Source organism: Dipodomys merriami, unplaced genomic scaffold (genome assembly GCF_024711535.1).
Source record: "Dipodomys merriami isolate MVZ:Mamm:240054 unplaced genomic scaffold, mDipMer1.0.p SCAF_61, whole genome shotgun sequence".
In the NCBI taxonomy this organism is placed as follows: domain Eukaryota; kingdom Metazoa; phylum Chordata; class Mammalia; order Rodentia; family Heteromyidae; genus Dipodomys; species Dipodomys merriami.
The window spans coordinates 4,768,754-4,783,522 of record NW_027206191.1 but is presented as its reverse complement, the minus strand read 5'-3'; positions in this window follow the sequence as shown (position 1 = coordinate 4,783,522).

The window sequence follows — 14,769 nt, the reverse complement described above, 5'->3', positions numbered from 1 at the left end:
ACAGTGAGGGTTAGGGTTGGTGTTAGGTTTAGGGTGAGGCTTAGTTTGAGGGGTAGGGTTATCGTTAGGGTTAGGGTTAGGGTTAGTGTGAGGATAAGTGTTAGGGTGAGGTTTAGGGTTAGGGTGAGGGTTAGGGTTAGGGTGAGGATTACGGTTAGTTTTAGGGTGAGGTTTAGGGTGAGGGTTAGGTTTAGGGTGAGGGTTAGGGTGAGGGTTAGGGTGAGGGTTAGGATTAGGGTGATGTTTAGGGTGAGGGTGAGGGTTAGGGTGAGGGTTAGGGTTAAGTTTAGGGTTTGGGTTAGGTTGAGGGTGAGCGTGAGGGTTAGGTTTAGGATTAGGCTTAGGGTTAGAGTTAGGGTTAGTGTTAGGGTGAGGGTGAGGATGAGGGTGAGTGTTAGGGGATGGGTGAGGTTTAGGGATAGCGATAGAGTTATGTTGAGGGTTAGGGTGATGGTTAGGTTTCAGATTAGGCTTACGGTGAGGGTGAGGGTTAGAGTCAGGGTTAGGGTGGGAGTTACGTTTAGGGTTAGGGTGAGGGTTAAAGTTAGGGTTAGGGTGAGGGTTAGCATGTGGGTGAGGGTTAGGCTTAGGATGATGGTTAGGGAGAAGACGAGAGTAAGTGTGAGTGTGAAGTTTAGGGTTAGGGTTAGCGTTAGTGTGAGGGTCAGGGTTAAGATGAGGGTAAGGTGAGAGTGAGGGTTAGGATTAGTGTTAGGTTTTGGATTAGGGTGAGGGTGAGGGTTAGGGTTAGGGTCAGGTTTAGGGTTAGGGTGAGAGTTAGGGTTAGGGTTAGGGTTAGGGTGCAGTTGAGGGGGAGGATGAGGTTTAGTGTTTGGGTTAGGGTTACAGTTAGGGTGAGGGTGACGGTGAGGGTTGGGGTTAGGATTAGGGTGAGGTTTATGTTTAGACTGAGTGTGAGTGTGAGGGTGAGGGTGAGGTTGATTGTTAGGGTTAGGGTTAGTGTTAGGGTGAGAGCTAGGGTGGGGGTGAGAGTGAGGGTTTCTGTTAGGTAAATGTTAGGGATAGGGTGAGTATTAGCGTGAGGGTTAGGGTTAGGATTAGGGTGAGGGTGAGGGTTAGGTTTAGGGTTAGGGATGGGGTGAGGGTTAGGTTCAGGTTGAGTGTTAGGGTTAGGGTGAGTGTTAGGGTTAGGGTGAGGGTTATGGTGAGGTTTAGGGTTAGCGTGAGGATTAGGGTGAAGCGTAGTGTTACGGTTAGGGTGAGGGTTATGGTTAGAGTGAGGGTTAGGGTTAGGTTTAGGGTGAGCGGTATGATTATGTTTAGGGTGATGGTTAGGGTTAGTGTGTGGGTTAGGGTTAGGGTTAGGGTTAGGGTGAGGGTGAGGGTTAAGGTGAGGGTGATGGTTATGGTTAGCATTTCGTTTATGGTGAGGGCTAGGGATAAGGTTAGGGTTAGAGTAAGGGTTTGGGTGAGGGTTAGCTTTAGGGTTAGGGTGAGGCTTAGTGTTGTGGTGAGGGTTAGTGTTAGGGTTAGTGTTAGGGTGAGGTTGAGGGTGAGGCTGAGTGTTAGGGTGAGTGTCAGGGTGAGGGTGAGGGTTATGGGTAGGGTTAGAGTTAGGGTTCGGATGAGGGTGAAGGTGAGCGTTTGGGTTAGGTTTAGGGTTATGGTTAAGGTTAGGCTGAGGGTTAGGATGAGGGTGAGGGATAGGGTTAGTGTTAGAGTAAGAGAAAGTGTTAGGGTGAGGGTTAGGGTGAGAGTGAGTGTTAGGTTTAGCCTGAGTGTTAGGGTTAGGGCAAGAGTGTGTGTTAGGCTGAAGGTTAGGGTTAGGGTTAGTGTGAGGGTTAGGTTTAGTCTGAGGTTTAGGGTTAGGGTTAATGTTAGGGTTAGGATGAGGGTAAGGGTTAGGGTTAGGGTTAGGGTTAGGGTGAGGTTTAGCGTTAGTGTGATATTTAGGGTTAGTGTTAGGTTAGGTTTCGGGAAAGGGTGAGGGGTAGGGTTTGGGTTAGGGTGAGGGTTAAGGTTAGTTTGAGGGTAAGGGTTAGGGTTGGGGTTAGGGTGAGGTGTGGGTTAGGGTGAGGTTTAGGGTTAGGGGTGAGGGTAAGGGTTAAGTTGAGGATAAGGTTTAGGTTGAGAGTTAGGTTGAGGGTTAGAGTTAGAGCTAGGTGAGAGCTAGGGTGAGGGTGAGGGTTACAGTTTGGGTTATGGTTATGGTTAGGGTTAGGGTGAGTATGAGGTTTAGGGTTAGGGTTATGGTTAGGGTTAGGGTGAGGGTAAGGGTTTGGTTTAGGGTGAGGGTTAGCGTTAGGGTGTGTGTAAGGGTTAGGGTGATTTTTATTGTGAGGGTGTGTTTTAGGGTTAGCCTTTGGTTAGGGTGAGGGTTAGGGTTAGGTTTAGGGTTAGGGTGAGGGTGAAGATTGTTGTTAGGCTTAGGGTGAGTGTGAGGGTGAGGGTTATGGTACAGGGAGGGTTAGAGTTTGGGTGAGGGTTAGGGTTGGGTAAGGGTTAGGGTTACGGTTAGGGTGAGGGTGAGGGTTAGGGTTAGGTTTACGGTTAAGATGAGTTTTAGGGTGAGGGGTAGGGTTATGTTTAGGGTGAGGGTTAGCCTTAGTGTGAGTGTTAGTGTTAGGGTTAGCGATAGGTTGAGAATTAGGTTTAGGGTTAGGGTGAGGGTTAGTCTGAGGGCTAGGTTTAGGTTTAGGGTGATTTTTAGGTTTAGTCTGAGGGTTAGGGATAGGGTTAAGGTTATGGTTAAGGTGAGAGTAAGTGTTAGGGTGATGGTTAGGGTGAGGTTGAGGGTTAGGATTAGCATTTCGGTTAGGGTGAGTGTTAGGTTTAGGTTAGGGTTAGGGTAAGGTTGAGGGTAAGGGTTAGGGTTAGGGTTAGTGTGAGGCTTAGGGTTAGGGTGAGGGTTAGGGTGTGGGTTAGGTTTAGGGTGAGGGTTAGTGTGAGGGTTAGCGTTAGTGTTAGGTTTAGGATGAGTGTTAGGGTGAGGGGTAGGGTTACGGTTAGGTTGAATGTTAGCGTTAGTTGGAGGGTTAGGGTGAAGTTTAGGATTAGGATTAGGGTTAGGGTTAGGATTAGTGTGAGTGTTAGTGTAAGCCTTAGGGTTAGGGTGAGGTTTAGGGTGTGTAAGTGTTAGAGTGAGGTTTAGGGTGAGGGTGAGGTTTCAGGTTAGGGTGAGAGTTAGGGTTAGGGTTAGGGTTAGGGTGAGTGTGAGGGTGAGATTTAGGGTTCGGTGAGGTTAAGACTTAGCATGAGGGTTAGTGTTGGGTAAGGGTTAAAGTTAGGGTCAGGGTGAGGGTGAGGGTTAGGTTTAGGATTAGTGTTAGAGTTAGGGTTAGGATTACGGTTAGGATTATGGTTAGACTGAGGATGACAATGAGGGTGAGGGTGAGGGTTTAGGTTAAGGTGAGGGTTATGTTTAGGGTTAGGGTTAGCGTGAGGGTTAGGATTAGGGTTAGTTTTAGGATGAATATTAGGGTGAGGGGTTGGGATACGCTTAGGGTGACAGTTAGGGTGAGGGTGAGGGTTAGGGTTAGGGTTAGGGTTAGGGTGAGTGTAAGCGTTAGTGTGAGGTTATGGTGAGAGTGAGTGTTAGGTTTAGGGTTAGGGTGAGGGTTTTGGTGAGGGTTAGGGTCAGGGTTAGGGTTAGGGTGAAGGTAAGGATGAGGCTTAGGGTGAAGGTAAGGGTAAGGGTGAGGGTTAGGTTGAGGGTGAGAGTTAGGTTTAGGTTTAGGCTTAGGGTGTGGTTTATGGTCAGGGTGAGGGATAGGGTTAGGGTGAGGTCTAGGGTGAGTTTGAGGGTTAAGTTTTGGGTTAGGGTCAGGTTTAGCATTAGGGTGAGGGTGCGATTAAGTTTTAGGATTAGTGTTAGCTTTAGGGTTAGGCTTAGGGTGAGGGTGAGAGTGAGGGAGATGTTTAGGGTGAGAGTTAGGGTGAGGGTTAGGGTTAGGGTGATGTTTAGGGTGAGGGTGAGTTTTAAGGTTAGGGTGAGTGTTCGGGTGAGGGTGAGGGTTAGGGTGTAGGTGACGGTTAGGTTTAGGCTGAGGGTTAGGTTGACGTTGAGGATTAGGGTGAGGGTGAGGTTTAGGGTTAGGGTTAGGGTGATGTTTAGGGTGAGGGTGAGTCAGGGTTAGGGTGAGTGTTCGGGTGAGGGTGAGGGTTAGGGTGTGGGTGACGGTTAGGTTTAGAGTGAGGGTTAGTTTGACGTTGAGGGTTAGGGTTAGGGTTAGGGTTAGGGTTAGTGTGAGGATTATGGTTAGGTTTGGGGTTAGTTATAGGGTGAGTGTAAGGGTTGGGGTGAGGATAAGGGTTAGGTTGAGGGTTAGAGTGAGCTTTAGAGTTAGGGTTGGGGTGAGGACTAAGGTGAGGGTGAGGGTTAAGGATTGGTTTAGGGATAGGGTTAGGGTTATGGTGAGTGTGAGGTTTAGGTTTAGGGTTGAGGTTAGGGTTAGGGTGAAGGTAAGGTTTACAGGTAGGGTGAGTGTAAGGGTTAGGATGAGGTTTATGGTGAGGCTGAAGGTTAGAGTTAGCATTTCAGTTAGGGCGAGGTTTAGGGTTAAGTTTAGGGTTTGGGTAAGGGTGAGGGTAAGGGTTAGGGTTAGGGTTAGTGTGAGGCTTAAGGTTAGGTTGAGGGTTAGTGATAGGGTGTGGGTGAGGTTGAGGCTGAGTTTTAGGGTGAGGGTGAGGTTGATGTTGAGGTTTATCTTTAGGGTTAGTGTGAGGGTGAGAGTGAGCTTTATGGTTAGGATTAGGGTTACATAAGGGTTAGGCTGCGGGTGAGGGTGAGCGTGAGGGTGAGGTTTAGGGTGAGTGTTAGGGTGAGAGTAAGTGTTAGGCTGAAGGTTAGGGTGAGATTGAGGTTTAGGGTTAGCCTGAGTGTTAGGGTGAGGGTTAGGCTGAGGGGTAGTATTAGGTTTAGGGTGAGGATTAGGTTTAGTCTGAGGGTTAGGTTTAGGGTGAGGGTAAGGGTTAAGGTGAGAGTTAGGGTTAGAGATAGGATGAGGGTGAGGTTTAGAGTTAGTGTGAGGATTAGGGTTTGGTTTAGGGTTAGGTTTAGTTGTATGGTGAGTGGTAGGGTTAGGGTTTGGGTGAGGGTTTGGGTGAAGTTTAGGGTTAGGGTTAGGGTTGGGTTTAGAATTAGTGTGAGTGTTAGCATTAGCGTTAGGCTTAGGTTTACGGTGAGTGTAAGGGTTAGGGTGAGGTTTAAGGTGAAGGTGAGGTTTAGTATTAGCCTTAGGGTTAGGGTGATGGTTAGGGTGAGGGTTAGGGTTAGGTTTAAGGTTAGGGTGAGGGTGAGGGTTAGGGTTAGGGTTAGGGTTAGTGTGAGTGTGAGGTTGAAGTTTAGGGTTCGGCAAGGATTAGAGTTAGGGTGAGGGTTAAGGTTGGGTAAGGGTTAGAGTTACGGTCAGGGTGAGGTTGAGGTTGAGGGTTAGGTTTAGGATTAAGTTTAGGGTTAGGGTTAGGATTAGGGTTAGGGTTAGGGTTAGACAGAGGGTTAGGGTGAGGTTGTGGGTGAGGGTTTTTGTTAGGGTGAGGGTTAAGGTTAGTGTTATGGTTAGCATGAGGGTTAAGGTTAGGGTTAGAGATAGGATGAGTGTTAGGGTGAGGGGTAGGTTTACGGTTAGGGTGAGGGTTAGGGTTAGGTTGAGGTTTAGGGTGAAGTTGAGGATTAGGGTAAGGGTTAGGGTTATGATTAGTGTGTGTTAAGGTTAGGGTTAGTTTTAGGGTGAGTGTAAAATTTAGGGTAAGTTTTAGGGTGAGGGTGAGGGTGAGGGTGAGGGTGAGGGTTAGGGTTAGGGTGAGGGTTAGGGTGAGGATTAGCGTTAATTTTAAGGTGAGGGTGAGGGTTAGGGTTAGGGTTAGGATTACGGTGTGGGGGTTGGTGAGATTAGGGCTTTGTGAGGGTTTGACTAAGCGTGAGGATTAGGGTTGGGTAAGGGTTAGAGTTAGGGTGAGGGTGAAGGTGAGGGTGAGGGTTAGGTTTAGGATTAAGGTTAGGGTTAGGATTAGGGTTAGGGTTAGGTTTAGACTGAGGGTGAGGATGAGGATGAGGGTTTAAGTTAGGTGAGGCATAGGGTTAGGTTTAGGGTTAGCGTGAGGGTTAGGGTTAGGGTTAGTTTTAGTATGAGTGTTAGGATAGGGGTAGGGTTACACTTAGGGTGAGGGTTGGGGTGAGGGTGAGCGTTTGGGTTAGGGATAGGTTTTGGGTGAGTGTAAGGGCTAGTGTGAGGGTTACAGTTAGGGTGATGGTTAGGGTTAGGTTCAGGGTGAGGGTTAGGATGACTGTTAGGGTTAGCTGTAGGTTTAAGGTGAGGGTTAGGGTGAGGTATATGGTGAGGCTTAGGGTTAGGGTGAGGGTGAGGGTTAGGGTGAAGTTAAGGGAAAGGGTGAGGGTTAGGTTGTGGGTGAGTGTTAGTTTAAGGGTTAGGCTTAGGGTGTGGTTTAGGTTTAGGGTGAAAGTTAGGGTGAGGGTTGGGTTTCCGTTTATGGTTAGGTTGAGTGTTAGGGTGAGTGGTAGGTTTATGTTTAGGGTGAGGGTTAAATTTAGTGTGAGGGTTAGGGTTAGGTTTAGGGTGAGGCTTAAGATTAGGGTGAGGGTTAGGGTTAGGATGAGGGTGAGCGTGAGGCTGAGGGTTAGTGTGAGATTGAGGGTGAGTGTGAAGGTTAGGTTGAGAGTAAGGGTGAGGGTGAGGGTTAGGGATAGGGATAGGAGTAAGGTTGGGGTGAGGGTGCAGTTCAGCTTTAGTGTTAGGATTAGGTTAGGGTTAAGGTTAGTCTTAGGGTGAGGGTGAGGCTGACGGTTAGGGTTAGGGTTGGGGCTAGGGTGAGAGTAAGTGTTAGGGTGAGGGTTAGGGTGAGGGTGAGGGTTAGGGTTAGCCTGATTGTTAGGGTGAGGGTTAGGCTGAGGGTTAGGTTTAGGGTTAGTCTGAGGGTTAGATTTAGTCTGAGGGTTAGTGTTAGGTTAAGGTTAGGGTTAGGATGAGGGTAAGGATTAGGTTGTGGGTTAGGTTTAGGGTTAGGGTTAGGGTGAGGTTTAGAGTTAGTGTGAGGATTAGGGTTATGGTTAGGTTTTGGTTTAGGTTTAGGGTGAGGGGTATGGTTAGGTTGAGGTTTAGGATTAGTGTGAGTGTTCGGGTTAGAGTTGGGATAGTGTTAGGGTGAGGGTAAGTGTTAGGGTGAGGGTAAGGGTTTGGGTGAGGGTTAGGGTTAGGTTGAGGATAAGGGTTAGGTTGAGGGTTAGTGTGAGGGTTAGGGTTAGGGTTAGGGTGAGTGTGAGGGTTCGGGTTCGGTTGGGGTTAGGGTTAGGGTGAAGGTAAGGTTTAGGGTTAGGTTTAGGGTTAGGTGAGTGTAAGGGTTAGGTTGAGGTTTAGGGTGAGGGTGAGGGTTAGAGTTAGCCTTAGGGTTAGGATGAGGTTTAGGGTTAGGTTTAGGGTAAGGGTGAGGGTGAGGGTTAGGGTTAGGACTAGGGTGAATGTGAGGGTGAGGGTTAGGGTTCGGTGAGGTTTAGAGTTAAGGTGAGGGTTAGGGTTGGGCAAGGGTTAGAGTTAGGTTGAGGGTGAAGGTGAAGTTTAGGTTTAGGATTAGGGTTAGGTTTAGGATTTGTGTTAGGTTTAGGGTTAGCATAAGTGTTAGGGTGAGGGTTAGGATGAGGGTGAAGGATAGAGTTAGCATTTCAGTTAGGGTGAGGGTTAGGGTTAAGTTTAGGGTTAGGTTAAGGGTGAGGGTAAGGGTTAGGGTTAGGGTTAGTGTGAGGCTTAGCGTTAGGTTGACGGCAAGGGTTAGGGTTAGCATGTGGGTGAGGGTGAGGCTGAGGGTTAGGGTGAGGGTGAGGATGAGTTTGAGGATTATTGTTAGGGTTAGGTTTAGGGTTAGTGTCAGGGTGAGGGTGAGCTTTAGGTTTAGGATTAGGGTTACCTTAGGGTTAGGCTGAGGGTGAGGGTGAGGTTGAGGGTGAGGTTTAGGGTGAGGGTTAGGGTGAGAGTAATTGTTAGGCTGAGGGTTAGTGTGAGAGTGAGGGTTAGGGTTTGCCTGAGTGTTAGGGTGAGGGTTTTGATGAGGGGTAGGTTTAGGTTTAGGGTGAGGGTTAAGTTTAGTCTTAGAGTTAGGGTTAGGGTTAAGGTTAGGGTGAGGGTGAGGGTAAGGGTTAGGGTGAGAGTTAGTGTTAGGGTTAGGGTGAGGTTTAGGGTTAGTGTGAGGATTAGGGTTAGGTTTAGGTGGAGGGTGAGGGTTAGGGTTAGGGTGATGCTTAGGGTGAGGGTGAGGTTTAGATTTAGGGTGAGTGTTCGGGTGAGGGTGAGGGTTAGGGTGTGGGTTAGGATGAGTGTGAGGGTTAGGGTTAGGGTTAGTGTTAGTGTGAGGGTTAGGGTGAGGGTGAGGGTTAAGGTTTGTGTTAGGTTTAGGGTTAGGGTTAGGGTGATTGTGAAGGTTAGGGTTAGGGTTGGGGTTAGGTTTATTGTGAAGGTAAGGGTTAGGGTTAGGGTGAGTGTAAATGTTAGGGTGAAGTTTAGGGTGAGTGTGAGGTTTAGAGTTAGCCTTAGGGTTAGGGTGAGTGTTAGGGTTAGGTTTAGTGTTATGGTGAGGGTGAGGGTTAGGGTTCGGGTTCGGGTGAGTGTGAGGGTTAGGGTTCGGTGAGGTTTAGAGTTAGTGTGAGGGTTAGAGTTGGGCAAGGGTTAGAATTAGGGTGAGGGTGAGGGTGAACGTTAGGTTTAGGAGTATGGTTAGGGTTAGGATTAGGTTAGGGTTAGGTTTAGACATGGCGAGGATGAGGGTGAGGGTGGGGGTTTGTGTTAGGGTGAGGGTTAGAGTTAGGGTGAGGGTTAGAGTGAGTGTTAGGGTTAGGGTTAGGGTTAAGGATAGCGTTAAGATGAGTGTTAGCATGAGGGGTAGGGTTATGTTTAGGGTGAGGGTTAGGGTTAGTGTGAGGGATAGGTTTAGGGTTCGGGTTCGGGTTAGGATTAGGGTGATATTTAGGCTGAGGGTGAGGGTTAGGGTAAGGGTGAGGGTTAGGGTTAGGGTTAGCGTTAGGGTGAGGGCTAGGGTTCATGTTCGGGTTAGGTTTAGGGTTAGGGATAGGGTGAAAATTAGGGTTAGGTTTAGTGTTAGGGTGAGTGTTAGGCTGAGGGGTAGGCTAAGCGATACGGTGAGGGTTAGGTTTAGTCTGAGGGTGATGGTTAGGGTTAAGGTTATGGTTAAGGTGAGGGTAAGTCTTAGGGTGAGGATTACGGTAAGGATGAGTGTTAGTGTTAGCATTTCGGGTAGCTTGAGGGTTAGGTTCAGGGTTAGGTTTAAGGTTAGGGTTAGGGTAAGGGTGAGGGTAAGGGTTAGGGTTAGGGTTAGGTTTAAGGTTAGGTTTAGGGTAAGGGTGAGGGTAAGGGTTAGGTTTAGGGTTAGGGTTAGAGTAAGTGTTAGGCTGAGGGTTAGGGTGAGAGTGAGGTTTAAGGTTAGCCTGGGTATTAGGGTGAGGGTTAGGCAGAGGGGTAGGGGTAGGTTTAGCCTGAGGGTTAGGTTTAGTCTGAGGGTTAGGGGTAAGGTTAAGGTTAGAGTTCGGGTGAGGGTAAGGGTTAGGGTGAGGGTTAGGGTGAGGGTTAGGGTTAGGGTTAGGGTGAGGGTGAGTTTTAGGGTTATTGTGAGGATTAGGGTTAGGTTTAGGGTTAGGTTTAGGTGTAGGGTGAGTGTTAGGGTTAGAGTTAGGGTGTGGGTTATGGTGAAGTTTAGGGTTCGGGTTAGGTTTGCGGTTAGGATTAGTGTGAGTGTTAGGGGTAGGTTTAGGGTTAGGGTTATGGTGAGTGTAAGGGTTAGGGTGAGGCGTAGGGTGAAGGTGAATTTTAGTGTTTGCCGTAGGGTTAGGGTGAGGGTTAGGTTTAGGTTTATGGTTAGGGTGAGGGTGAGGGTTAGGTTTGGGGTTAGGTTTAAGTTCAGAGTGAGGATGAGATTTAGGGTTCGGTGAGGTTTAGAGTTAGGGTGAGGGTTAGGGTTAGGTTTGGGATTAGGGTTAGAATTAGGGTTAGGATTAGGGTTAGAGTTAGGGATAGACTGAGGGATAGAGTGAATCTGTTGTTGAGGGTTTTGTTTAAAGTGAGGGTGAGGGTTAGGGTTAGGGTTAGCATGAGTTTTAGGGTTAGGTTAAGGTTAGGATGAGTGTTAGGGTGAGGGGTAGGGTTCCGGTTAGGGTGAGGGTTAGGATGAGCGTGAGAGTTAGGGTGAAGTTTAGGATTAGGGTTAGGTTTAGGCTTAGGATTAGTGTGAGTGTTAGGGTTTGGGTTAGGGTGAGTGTAAGGGTTAGGGTGAGGTTTAGGGTGAAGGTGACTTTTAGTGTTAGCCGTAGGGTTAGGGTGAGGGTTAGGTTTAGGTTTATGGTTAGGGTGAGGGTGAGGGTTAGGGTTGGGGTTAGGGTTAGGGTCAGAGTGAGGGTGAGGTTTAGGGTTCGGTGAGGTTTAGAGTTAGGGTGAGGGTTAAGGTTGGGTAAGTGTTAGAGTTAGGGTGAGGGTGAGGGTTATGTTTAGGATTAGGGTTAGAATTAGGGTTAGGATTAGGGTTAGAGTTAGGGTTTGACTGAGGGATAAAGTGAGGCTGTTGGTGAGAGTTTGGTTTAAAGTGAGGGTTAGGGTTAGGGTTCGGGTTAGCATGAGGTTTAGGGTTAGGTTAAGTTTAGGATGAGTGTTATGGTGAGGGGTAGGGTTCCGGTTAGGGTGAGGGTTAGGATGACCGTGAGGGTTAGGGTGAAGTTTAGGATTAGGGTTAGGTTTAGGCTTAGGATTAGTTTGAGTGTTAGGGTTAGGGTTAGGGTGAGTGTGAGGGTTTGGGTGAGGTTTAGGGTGAGGGTTAGGGTTAGGGTTAGCCTTCGGGTTATGGTGATGTTTAGGATGAGGGTTAGTGTTAGGTTTAAGTTTAGGTTGAGGGTGAGGGTTAGGGTTAGGGTGAGTATGAGGGTGAGGGTTGGGGTTCGATGAGGGTTAGAGTTAGGGTGAGGTTTAGGGTTGGGTAAGGGTTAGAGTTAGTGTCAGAGTGAGGGTGAGTGTGAGGCTTCGGTTTAGGATTAGGGTTACGGTTAGTGTTAGGATTAGGGTTAGGTTTAGGGTTAGACTGAGGGTGAGGATGAGAGTTTGGGTTAGGCTGAGGGTTATGGTTAGGGTTATTGTTAGCGTGAGGTTTAGGGTTAGGGTTAGAGTTAGGATGAGTGTTAGGGTGAGGGGTATTGTTACAATACGGGTGAGGGTTAGGGTTAGTGTGAGGGTTAGGGTTAGGTTTAGGGTGAGGGTAAGGTTTAGTTTAAGTTTTAGGGTGAGGGTGAGGGTTAGGGTTAGGGTTAGAGTGAGGGTTAGGGTGAAGGTTAAGGTTAGGTTTTGGGTTAGGGTGAGGTTTTGGTTAAGGGTTAGGGTTAGGATAAGGGTTAGGGTGAAGGTATGGGTAAGGGCGAGGGTTTCTGTGAGGGTGAGTGTTAGGTTTATGGTTAGGGTTAGGGGGAGGGTTAGTGTCAGGGTAAGGTTTAGGGTTAGGATGAAGGTTAGGGTTAGTGTGAGGGTGAGGGTGAGGGTTAGGGTTAGCATTATGGTTAGGGTGCGGGTTAGGGTGAGGGTTAGGGTTAAGGTTAGGGTTAGGGTAAGTGTGAGGGTGAGGGTTAAGGTTAGGGTTATGGTGAGGGGGAGGGGGAGGCTGAGGGTTAGCGTGAGATTGAGGTTGAGGGTGAGGGTTAGGGATAGGGATAGGATTATTGTTAGGGTGAGGGTGAAGTTGAGCTTTAGGGTTAGGATTAGGTTTAGGGTAAGGGTTAGGCTTAGGGTTAGGGTGAGGGTGAGAGTTAGGGTTTGGTTAGGGTGAGAGTAAGTGTTAGGTTGATGGTTAGGGTGAGAGTGAGGGTTAGGGTTAGCCTGAATGTTAGGGTGAGGATTAGATTGAGGGTAAGAGTTAGGGTTAGTGTGAGGGTTAGGTTTAGTCTGAGGGTTAGGGTTACATTAAGGTTAGGGTTAGGGTGAGGTTCAGGGTTAGGGTGACGGTTAGGTTTAGGGTTAGTGTTAGTGTGAGGTTTAGGGTTAGATTGAGAATTAGGGTTAGGGTTATGTTTAGGTTTAGGGTTCGGGTGAGGGTAGAGTTAGGGTGAGAGTTAAGGTTAGTGTGAGTGTTAGGGTTAGGGTTGGGGTTAGGGACAGTGTAAGGGTTAGGGTGAGGGTTAGGATTAGTGTGAGGGTTAGGGTTTGGTTGAGTATAAGGTTTAGTTTTAATTTTAGGGTGAGAGTTAGGATTATTGTGAGGGTTAGGGTTAGGATTTGGGTTTGGGTGAGGGTGAGTGTAAGGGTTAAGTTGAGGGTTAGGGTTAGGGTTAGGGTTAGGGTTTGGGTGAGGATAAGGGTTAGGTTGAACGTTAGGGTGAGGGTTAGTGTTAGGTTTAGGGTTAGGCATAGGGTGAGGGTTAGGCTTAGGGTTAGGGGGAGGGTTAGGGTTAGGGTGATGTTTAGGGTGAGGGTGAGTTTTAGGGTTAGGGTGAGTGTTCAGGGGAGGGTGAGGGTTAGAGTGTGGGTGACGTATAGGGTTATGGTGAGGATTAGGGTGACGATGAGTGTTAGGGTGAGGGTGTGGGTTAGGGTTAGGGTGAGAATTAGGGTTAGTGTGAGGGTTAGGGTTAGGGTTGGGGTTAGGGTTAGGGTGAAGGTAAGGGTTAGGGTGAGGGTTAGGTTTAGGGTGAAGTTTAGGGTTAGGGTGAGGATAAGGGTTAGGTTGAGTGTAAGGTTGATGGTTAGGCTTAGGTTTAGGGTGAGGGTTGGTTTAGGGTGAGGGTTTAAGTTTGGGTTAGTTTTAGGGTTAACGTTAGGGTAATGGTGAGATTTAGGTTTAGGATTAGTGTTAGGTTTACGGTTAGGCTTAGGGTGAGGGTGAGGGTGAGGGTGAGGTTTAGGGTGAGGGCTAGGTTTAGGGTTAGGGTGAGGGTTAGGTTTATGGTGATGTTTAGGGTGAGGGTGAGTTATAGTTTTAGGGTGAGTGTTCGGTTGTTGGTGAGGGTTAGGTTGTGGGTGATGGTTAGGGTTTGGGTGAGGGTTAGGGTGACGGTGAGGCTTAGGGTGACGGTGAGGGTTAATGTTAGGGTTAGGGTGAGTGTTAGGCTTAGGGTTTGGGTGAGAGTTAGGGTGAAGTTTACGATTAGGGTTAGGGTTAGGGTTACGATTAATGTGAGAGTTAGGGTTAAGGTTAGAGTTAGGGTTAGAGTGAGGGTGAGGTTTAGGGTTAGGGTTAGGGTTAGATTTCGGGTGAGGGTCAGGGTGAGTGTTACGTTTAGGAGTAGGGTTAGGTTTAGGTTTAGGGTTAGGTTGAGGGCAAGGGTGAGGTTTAGGGTGAAATTTAGTGTTAGGTTTAGCGTGAGAGTTAGGGTTACGGTGATGTTTCGGGTGAGGTTTAGGGTTTGGGTTAGGGTTAGGGTTAAGATGAGTGTTAGGGTGGGGGTAGGGTTATGGTTAGGGTGAAGGTTAGGGTTAGGGTGAGGGTTAGGGTTTGGTTTGTGATTAGTGTGAGTGTTAGAGTGAGGGTTAGGTTTAGGGTTAGGGTTAGGGTAAGGGTGAGTGTTAATGTAAAGGTAAGGGTAAGGGTGAGCTTTAGGGTGAGTTTTAGGGTGAGTATTAGGGTTAGGTTTAGGGTTAGGCTTAGCCTGAGTGGTAGTGTTAGGGTTAGGGTGAGGTTTAAGGTCAGGGTGAGTCTTAGATTTAGAGTGCGGATTAGGGTTAGGGTGAGAGTTATGTGATGGTGATGATTAGGTTTAGGGTCAAGGTGAGGTTTAGGGTTAGGGTGAGGGTTAGGGTTAGGGTGAGAGTTATGTTGAGGTTTAGGGTGAGTATTAAGGTTAGGGTTAAATTTAGGGTTAGGGTTATGTTGAGTGGTAGGGTTAGGGTTAGGTTTAGGATTAAGGTCAGGGTGAGTGTTAAGGTTAGGTTTAAGTTTATTGTTAGGCTGAATGTGATGGTGAGGGTGATGTTTAGTGTTAGTGTTAGGGTGAGGGATAGGTTTATTTTGAGGGTTAGGGTGAGGATGAGAGTAAGTTTTAGGTTTAGGGTTAGGGTGAGGGTGAGGGTTAGGGTTAGGGTGAGGTTTAGGTTTAGGGTGAGGGTTAGGGTTAGGATTAGGTTAGGGTGAGGGCTACCGTGAGGGTGAGGTTTACGGTTAGGTTAGGGTTAGTGTGAGGTGTAGGGTTACGGTTAGGTTTATGGTTAGTGTGAGGGGTAGGGTTAGGGTTATGGTGAGGGTTAGGTTTAGTATGTGTGTTATGGTTAGGGATAGGGTTAGGGTGAGGGTAAGGATTAGGATGAGGGTAGGGTGAGAGTGAGGTTTAGGGTTAGCATGAGTGTTATGGTGAGGGTTAAGGTGAGGGTTAGAGATAGGGTTAGGTTGAGGGTGAGTTTGAAGGTGACGGTTAGGGTTGGGGTTAGGTTTAGCGATAGGGTGAGGGTTTTGGTGAGGGTGAGGGTTGGATTGTGGGTGAGGGTTATGGTAAGGGTGAGGGTTAGATTGACAGGGAGGGTTAGAGTGAGGGCTAGTGTTAAGGTTAGGGTTAGTGTGATGGTTAGGGTTCGTATTAGTGTTAGGGTGAGGTTTATGGTTAGGGTTAGATTTAGGGTTAGGTTGAGGGTTAGGGTGAGTTTTACTATTAGGGTGAGGGTAAGGGTTAAAGTTAGGGTTAAGGTGAGTGTTAGGGTTAGGATTAGGTTTAGGGTGAGTGTTAGGGTTAGGATTAGGGTGAGGGTTAGGGTTAGGGTGAGGGTAAGGGTTAGGGTGAGGGTTAGGATGAGGGTGAGGGTTAGGCTGAGGGTTAAAGTTAGGGTTAGG